We start from the raw sequence: 9,010 nt of genomic DNA, 5'->3' as shown, positions 1-9,010 counted from the left end.
GCTACTGCTGATGATGATGAAGCGGCGTCATCCGCGGAGCAGCTGCTGCGTCTAACACACGAGGATAAGGTAGACGCGGCAGTCCCATTAGCAACATTTTGGAAAGTTAAAAGCAAGAGACATACGATACGGCGAAACGTCCGACACGATGTGCGACGCGCCGGAATAATCACTGCTCCGACTTAGTGCGCACGACAGTCAGACACGCGTGGTATACAGACAAGCGAGCGACGCTTATAGGCCCCAGCTGGATCAACTATCCGTACATGCAGGCTCGGCCGCTAAGCAACAGCAACACGGTGCTGCGGGAATGTTCTTGAAATACTTTGTGTTTTCCCGAAGGAAGGCCAGACAGGCACACAAAGTTCGCCCATTTCGCACGAGTGATATCATTTAAGGCACGTCCGCGCGAATAGGAAGCCTTCCGAAATTGCACACCGCCCGCGCCGTCGTCTCCAATGACGACCACCTGTTGTCGGTTGGCCTATATCTCGCGGGCCGAAAGACGGTGCTTATGGTCAGGCTGCCGCTTGTCATAAAGAGATATGCAGAGTGTTGCTTTCCAAGAATCATGCACCAAGGTTTAAAACTATGCAAATACTATGTAGCTGAACAGAACCAAGGTAAAGGTGTTTCCCGTCGCTTGGAGGTGCTCCGCTTTATTTTTTTCATTCTGCCTAATTACATAATTAGCCTTAATTAGTGAATCAACTTCTAAAATATCATAACAAGATTAAAGGTGTCAATGAGAAAATTGTAGAGCAACATGAGAAACTCCCGATACAGAATTCTGTTGCTGAGTACGTGCTACACAAGTGTTTTTCCAAGCGTGAAAGGGGGCCGCGAATACACGCAAAGTGTTTCCAGCGGCCAGTCGTGCGTCAATTTTGCGTGGATTGGCGGGCTTCTTTCGCGCTCGGAAAAACACTTTTATGTCGCACGTATATGGGGTAACATAAATGCTCTATCGGGAGTTCTTCTTTTGCTCTACAATTTTCCCATTGACACTTTTAATCTAATTATATTATTTGAGAAGTTGATTAATTAATCAAGACTAATTATATAATTAGATTGTATGCAAAAAAAAAAAGGGATCTGAGTAACTCGATGCGACAGCAAACAACGTTACCTTGGTTCTGTCCAGCTACCTGGCATTTGCATAGTTTTAAATCTTGGTGCACGACAGTTGGGCACCCTGCATATCTATTTTTGTCACCTCTTGAACGTTTATACTATTAGTTAACGCTAAAAGGAGCATGACAAACTTACGTACAACTTGCAAGCGTCGCGATAAATCGTTTATCATTTATGCGCGCACAAAAATATAAAATTGTGCACGTTCGATATGTTGCCATTATAAGTACAAATTTTGCACCTTCATCTCGACTATTTTCAATGGCGCCCGCCAGCTGAGGCGGTAGCTTCTACTGGCCCTCAGCTCGGGCACAGTGTTTAAACACTTTCTTTCAAGCTCGCGGTCAAGGCTGCAGACCACATGATTAACGCGTCCGAAGGTTGTATCATCATTACTTTTTATCCCCAGAGGCTTTAAAAGTTCGACCTAGAAACAAGTCCGCATGTTACTGCACGCCAACATCAACAGTGTTCCAATTCGATAGAATTCGTCTCTTTACCGCGCACCAGCATCAACAAAACGCGATCTCGCTGGAGCCAATGTTTCGAATAGAAGACTTGTCGCGATCAGGGCAACAACTCTCGGAAGCATTGCGCCATAGTAACAGCACTTGTATGATTGTGACGCATGTCAAAGAGCGCCGGCGAACTGCCAAACCGTATGCGATGCGTCTCTCGAGAACGATATAACTGGTATGCTGACAAATGTCGGTTTACTGAACACCCAAAGCAGAAACTAAAATAAAAAAAATTCACAAGGCTGAAAAAAAAAGAGCAGTGGCGAGAAGGATTTTTTACCTTGAAGTGCCAAGGGGGTAGGCATTTGATGTAATCATACTAGATGTCGGAATAAATCTGATCAATGATTACGACGGCGTTTCTATTCCGCGCACATTTGGCACCTGGCCTTTATACTATGTGAAGCACCAGGAATTAGGGCTCCGTTGAAGTGGGATGGCGATTGGCGTAGAATAAGAGGAGCCTTTATTATCGCCGTATACTTGACCCTCTATCCAGCAGTCTATTGTGCGATGCTTGACTGCTGCACCACCGAAGAAGGAACAGCCGGAACAGCTGGAACAGCCGCGTATGCCGGAGCGTATCGGCGCGTGTGTATCGAGCTGGCCTCGATACGCACCCACACCGCGGTGGCCCGGTACACGTAATCCAGCACATGGGGCACGCTGTAAGGGTGCCATTGGAGCAAGTTGTCACGCAAAGCACTCGTTCCGCAGCTAACAACGTTATTGGCTTGTGATCTATGCAGTTTATATTTTCGTGCTTGTGCGTGCTGTTGCACGACGACTTTGGCAGGGCACTGCTGCAGGCTCTCTGCGTTGTTGTGCCACTACCACAAGCCCGGATTCCGAATCTGCAAGATGCGGAATCTATCCTGCGAGCGCCATAATTCTCCCTTCACAAGTCAAGATGCTGCGCCTTCGTGCGGGAGAAGCCTCGGCGGAGCAGCGTGTTTTGACGTGTCCGCGTGTGCCCGACGGCCCGGCGCCGCACCTCCCTTGCCTGGAGGTCACCGCGCGCGCGAACTTTGAACCGGGTGGCCAGCGCGGTCGCTGGTTGGACCCCTCGGACGACCGTCGTGTGCTGACTTTGTATTGGGCCGTTTCAGTGACAATGGTGCTCGGGGATTATAAAAGCAGCACCGCGCTGCCTGAGAAACAGGATCTGCCGACCCCACCGGGAGAGAGTGTCGTCCCGACTGGGGTGAGATGTGTAACGCGTTTTCGCCGGACGTCGTCGTGCGAGAACAGTCGCGTTTGTTGTGAGCACTCGGCCCCAGTGCCGACCCGTTCATGTCCTGTATGATAACCTGTATATAATGTATAAAGTCCCTTTTGTTATTCTCATCGACGCCAGGCTCGGAGTCATCGCTACCAACGCTCTGTCACGAAACGGGTGACGAGCGCTACGGGACCACAAAGCCGTAATCGTGGTGCAGCGGTGAAAGTTCGTAACACTGCTGGCACCGGTTGGATGTCGTAACACTGGTGGCACCGGTTGGAAGTTCGTAACACTGGTGGCACCGGTTGGAAGTTCGTAACACTGGTGGCAGCGGTGGGATTGACCGGCATCAGCTACCTCGGCGCGGTGAGTGCCTGAAGTTTACCTCAAACACCAGACTTTCTCTGACACAGGTTATAGTAGCTCAGGGATTGACTTGGTGTTGCATTGTGTTTAACCTTGTGTGTTTCAAGCCTAGTAAGAGTGTTTTGAAAACCAGGGGATGCTGAAAGGGTAAACAGGGCAGTGTGTGAAATACTTGCATATGTCTTACTAGTAGTGTTATAGTAGCGTACGGCAGGTATATTCAAAAAGGGTAAACAGCAGGAGGACAGTGTGAACGATGGAGAAGTACAAGGTGAAGGAACTTCTCGAAATTTGTGAGGAGTTGGGCATTGAGTTGGGCTCAACCAAAAGAAAGAATGCGATCCTTGAGGTCATGAGGACTGGGGACGTAACGGCTGAGGAAGCCGCTGAGGCCTTGGCGGGTATCAATGAACGTCGGGAAAGGGAGGAGAAGGAACGTTGCGAGCAGGAAAGGAGAGAACAGCAACGTCGCGAGGAGGAAAGGGAGGAAAGGAGAGAACAGCAACGTCGCGAGGAGGAAAAGCAACGTCGCGAGGAGGAAAAGGAGGAAAGGAGAGAACAGCAACGTCGCGAGGAGGAAAAGGAACTTCGCGAGGAGGAAAAGGAGGAAAGGAGAGAGAGGCAGCGACGTGAGCACGAGCTTAAAATGAAAGAGTTGGAGATCCGAAATAACTCGCCGGCGCCTAGTCTCACTTCTAATGTTCCAAGAATACGCGATCAACTTCCACCCTTTGTCGTCGGAGAGGATATGGCCAAATACCTCGTGAAATTTGAGCACGTGTGTGAACGGAATAGCATTGAGCGATCCCTTTGGGCACAGAATCTGTTAGCGTTGCTTCCTGGGGAGGCATCAGACGTAATAACTTGCTTATCGAAAGAGGCGTTTGAGAGCTACAGTGATGTGAAGGAAGCGCTACTGCGGAAGTACAAATTGTCGCCCGAAGCTTTCCGGCAGAGGTTCCGGTATGCAAAAAAGGGTAAGGAGTCGAATGTTGACTTCGCGTTTCGTCTAAAAGCCGACCTGGTGGAATGGCTGAAGGGCGAAGAGGTTTTCGACGACCGCGACAAAATTGTCGAATGCATCGCGTTGGAGCAGTTCTACCGTTGCATTGATGAGGATGTCCGGCTCTGGCTGCAAGATAGGCTAAAGGAGGTCAAGCTAAACAAGGCAGCAGAGTTAGCGGAAGAGTATTACACCCGCCGCAGCTTGCACAGCAAGGCAGTGCGCATAGAAAAAGCAGATAGAAGAGATGGGTTTTACGGGAAGCCCGACGAACGGAAGGAAATCACGCGTCGCGAGTTTCGGGACGACGAGTCCCTTCCCAAAGAAACTGTAAGGGATGGACAGAATGCATCTCAGAATGATGACGATGGTCCGAAACAGCGAAACGAAATGACGCGTTCTTTTGAAAAACGGAAACCGTTAACCTGCTACAATTGCAAAAAGCAAGGGCACATCGCTGCAAGCTGCCCAGAGAGAATTGCTTTTGCAACGATACAGGAAACTCGCAAGAACATACGTCTATTGGAGCCCTATGTGCAGGAAATTAAGGTAAACGGCAAGAAGTGCCGAGCACTGCGGGACTCTGCAGCAACTATGGACGTTGTTCACCCGTCTTTCGTCTCCTCGAGTGATTTTACGGGAGAGTGCGTTAGGATACGGCAAGTGGCCGAGAAGGAGAGTGTCTGTTTACCGATAGCAACGGTTATCATTGAAGGAGAGTTTGGAAAACTTAACACCGAAGCCGCTGTGTCAGCCGCCCTCCCGGAGAAATTTTCCTACCTCTTCTCAAATAGCTCGGAGCAGCTGCTGAGGGATCAGGGCAAATCATTCTTTGCCGACGTGGCGTACATGGCCCCCAGGCGATCCAAAGCGCGCCCGCTGTCGAGGGAACTTGACTTTGCGTCGGTGAGCGAAAGGCGGTGCGGCACACGGACCGATCACGGTAACTTGAGTGGCGAGCAGTCACGGGAGAGGCAGAGCTCGGAGGCTGGCCTAGACGAGCGGGTCCTGGAAGTGAGTGGGAGTGACGCGTGCAGTGCTAGCCGCGATATAGACTCGACGCCGCAATTAGGCGACGCGGGCTCCGCACTCGCTCCGGTTTCCGCCAGCCGGCAGGAGCAGGCTGCAGTTGAAAGAAAAAGTCTGATTCGCGAGCAACAGGAAGATTGTTCATTAGCCGATCTGAGGAAGAGCGTCAAACGGGGAGTGGAAAAAAAGGGGGTTTCATTTGGCAAGGAACCTGGCTTATTGTACCGCCGCTACACGGATAAGCAGGGTCGCAAATATAAGCAGCTTCAGATTCCGCGAAAATATCGCCGGGAAAAATGAATGACCTCATTTGCTTCCTCAGAAGTATGTTTTCGGTCCAAAGCGATTTCAAGGGGACCATTCTATTTGTAATTATTATTGCTGATTAATAATTGTTTCTAGTTTGGTGTGTTGTTGATTTGAAAACTTATTGTTTGAGCCTTGTGTGCTAGATCGTACACCTGCCTCTTGTTGCAGCGGGAGCAAAAGGGGATAGCGATTAATTAGGTTGATTTGAATTATGGCCTTGTCTGGTGTTTGACGGGAGACAGAGGGCACTTGTTCGTGTTGGGTGTTGCCTTTTGCCGGTCGATTTTGCAAGCTGCAGAACGACCAAGCGGGACCAGTGGCGAGAAGCAAGGTCTTAGGAACGACCCGAGCGGAGCTGGTCAAGGTGCCTTGGCGACGACGTGGTGAGCAGAGCTCCTGTCCTGGCGAGTCGGACCTGGGCACGTGATGTTACCTGGCGTCCCGACACTGGACGTGAACTTGGACGAGCCTGACGAACGTGCGCGCCTGGCATCCGAGCCACGTGGAGGCAGCTCGTCTTCCCGGCGCCTTATCTGAGGGCGGGGATGCTGTTGTGCCACTACCACAAGCCCGGATTCCGAATCTGCAAGATGCGGAATCTATCCTGCGAGCGCCATAATTCTCCCTTCACAAGTCAAGATGCTGCGCCTTCGTGCGGGAGAAGCCTCGGCGGAGCAGCGTGTTTTGACGTGTCCGCGTGTGCCCGACGGCCCGGCGCCGCACCTCCCTTGCCTGGAGGTCACCGCGCGCGCGAACTTTGAACCGGGTGGCCAGCGCGGTCGCTGGTTGGACCCCTCGGACGACCGTCGTGTGCTGACTTTGTATTGGGCCGTTTCAGTGACAATGGTGCTCGGGGATTATAAAAGCAGCACCGCGCTGCCTGAGAAACAGGATCTGCCGACCCCACCGGGAGAGAGTGTCGTCCCGACTGGGGTGAGATGTGTAACGCGTTTTCGCCGGACGTCGTCGTGCGAGAACAGTCGCGTTTGTTGTGAGCACTCGGCCCCAGTGCCGACCCGTTCATGTCCTGTATGATAACCTGTATATAATGTATAAAGTCCCTTTTGTTATTGTCACCGACGCCAGGCTCGGAGTCTTCGCTACCAACGCTCTGTCACGAAACGGGTGACGAGCGCTACGGGACCACAAAGCCGTAATCGTGGTGCAGCGGTGAAAGTTCGTAACACTGCTGGCACCGGTTGGATGTCGTAACACTGGTGGCACCGGTTGGAAGTTCGTAACACTGGTGGCACCGGTTGGAAGTTCGTAACAGCGTGCTCGGCTATCCACCAAATATTACCTGTCGATTTAGTTTTTGTCCAGAGTTCTTCCTTGGTTTTGTGTAGCAAACCGAATGTACTAACTCCGTCTATCATGGCCTGAAGCCCTTAGATGATGAAAAATTAATAAAGAAAAAAAAAGCTAAGCTTGGCCACTCACAGGAAAGATTTAAGTGCTTCCCACAACACAAGGTAGCTGGCCTGACGATGACAATGCGCTTACTCTCGGAAGCACCTATGAGTTGAGCAACGTATGGCGAAGTTACTACAGCATTGCGTACAGTAAATAATACTGTGACCTTGTTCTGCCACGGAGACCAGATCTCGGCTACAAACACAACGAAAGCAGTCTCAACTCCGCTTAACAGCGATACCCGAAAAACTAGAGCGACACCTTATGTTGCTTAGGAGGACAGAATAGAAAACCCACATTTTTAGGCATATTTATTAAAGAAGAACAGTTCCGACGTGACACAGCGAACTGCAAAAACGCGCCTCGCGAGGCTTTTGTGCAGGTGAAACAACACTTGAAAAAAATATAAAAAAGCGAGAGCGACGCTAACAGCATACGACACCACGGCATAAATGCACGGTGGCACTGGTGATTACAAACGTAACACGCGCTTAAAATTAAATTACAGGGTTTGACATCTCGAAACGGCGAAGCTGGTTATGAGGGACGCTGTATTGTGGAAGGCTATGGATAAATTTTGACCACCTGGGGTTCCTTAACGTGCACCCTATTGATGCACTGTAAACGAGCGTTTGTTGCATTCTACCGCCGCCGGAATGCAGCCGCTGCGACCGAACCCGTGACCTCGTGTTCAGCAGCACAACGCCGTAGCCACTGAGCTATCGCGGTGCGTCGTCACATGTGCTTAGCTGCGCACGTGCCCACAGCAAAGGCGAAGTGAAGCACAGATTGCGTGCTTGTTTAATGTGTTGGCACATTTTCGCGCCATAAGATGTACTGCAGCAAATGCGTATTTAGACAACGGAAGTAGTTGAATCTACACAGGCAAGCAGAAAATTAGGCCATGAATCAAATCGCGAGCAGAGCCCTAAAATCAGGGCACTATACAAAACACAGAAAAATTTGATACATCGAACAGGGTAGGTAAAAGTAGGTGTTTACAGAGACTAAGTTACAGGCTTCGCCACGACTTTGTGCGCCCAGTTACTGTGGCTAGAAGTAGGAAGTGTGATAAACGCGCCGGCTCACACGTGGCGCTTTGGAAGGAAACTGCCAGGGGGCGCTGTCACACGCAAAGTAGGGAAACGACAAAAAACGGAGACGTACAAAAGCACAATTCGCAATAGGGGATCAGAAAATTTGGTTGTGGGAGTTCATAGTGTTTATTGTTTTTTTATTGTTTTACCTATTTTTATTATTTTAATTTTTTTATTGTTTAACCTAGGTACGACATTAAGCAGTATAATAGCAAGAGCTCGGTGGCACAACCCACCGCCCCGTTCCAAAGGGGACGCTCACAACATCCATCCATCCATCCACGTCGGCCGCAACGGCGGCTATAGCGGCCGCAGCGCAGGGGCCCTGCGTGGAATGCGATCACCCGCGCGCGCATTCAGGAATGCAATAACAAATAAGAGATCTTCGCAATATATATATATATGCTCGCTCGTTCATTGCTGCAAATTGCTATAGAGTAGCATAGCTCCTTACAAATTAAGAGGCGCCTAGGTAACAATCAGATTGAGTGTGCGTCGATGGTAGAATGCAGCTTGCTTTATCTGGTTATCGAAAGTAAGGCAAGAAAATTCCCAGTGGCAACTCGGAAGCAAACATTTTATTTTCAACACACTGCTTACGCAAGCAACTCATTTTTTGAAGAGTGGCTTAGAATCCGAAACCATTGTCAGTAATCGATGATGTTTTGCTACGCGACACACGTGAGCTGGTGCTCTTTTTTTTTTGCACGATAACAGAAAAAAAAAACATTTTGTTTAAATAGTTTACAAGCAGTTCAAACAAAACGTTGTCAGCCTCTGCTAAGTGACGCGCCTGGGCTTCAGGTGCTTCTTTTCACGGGAAGACGCTCTTTCTTTGTTGAGTGCCTTTGCGCAGAAATGCAAACGGGTGACCAAAAAAAAAAAAAAAGTTTGTAACCGGGTTGGTGACGTTGGGCAC

Source organism: Dermacentor albipictus, chromosome 1, assembly GCF_038994185.2.
Source record: "Dermacentor albipictus isolate Rhodes 1998 colony chromosome 1, USDA_Dalb.pri_finalv2, whole genome shotgun sequence".
Taxonomy (NCBI): Eukaryota; Metazoa; Arthropoda; class Arachnida; order Ixodida; family Ixodidae; genus Dermacentor; species Dermacentor albipictus.
This window is presented reverse-complemented; position numbering follows the sequence as displayed.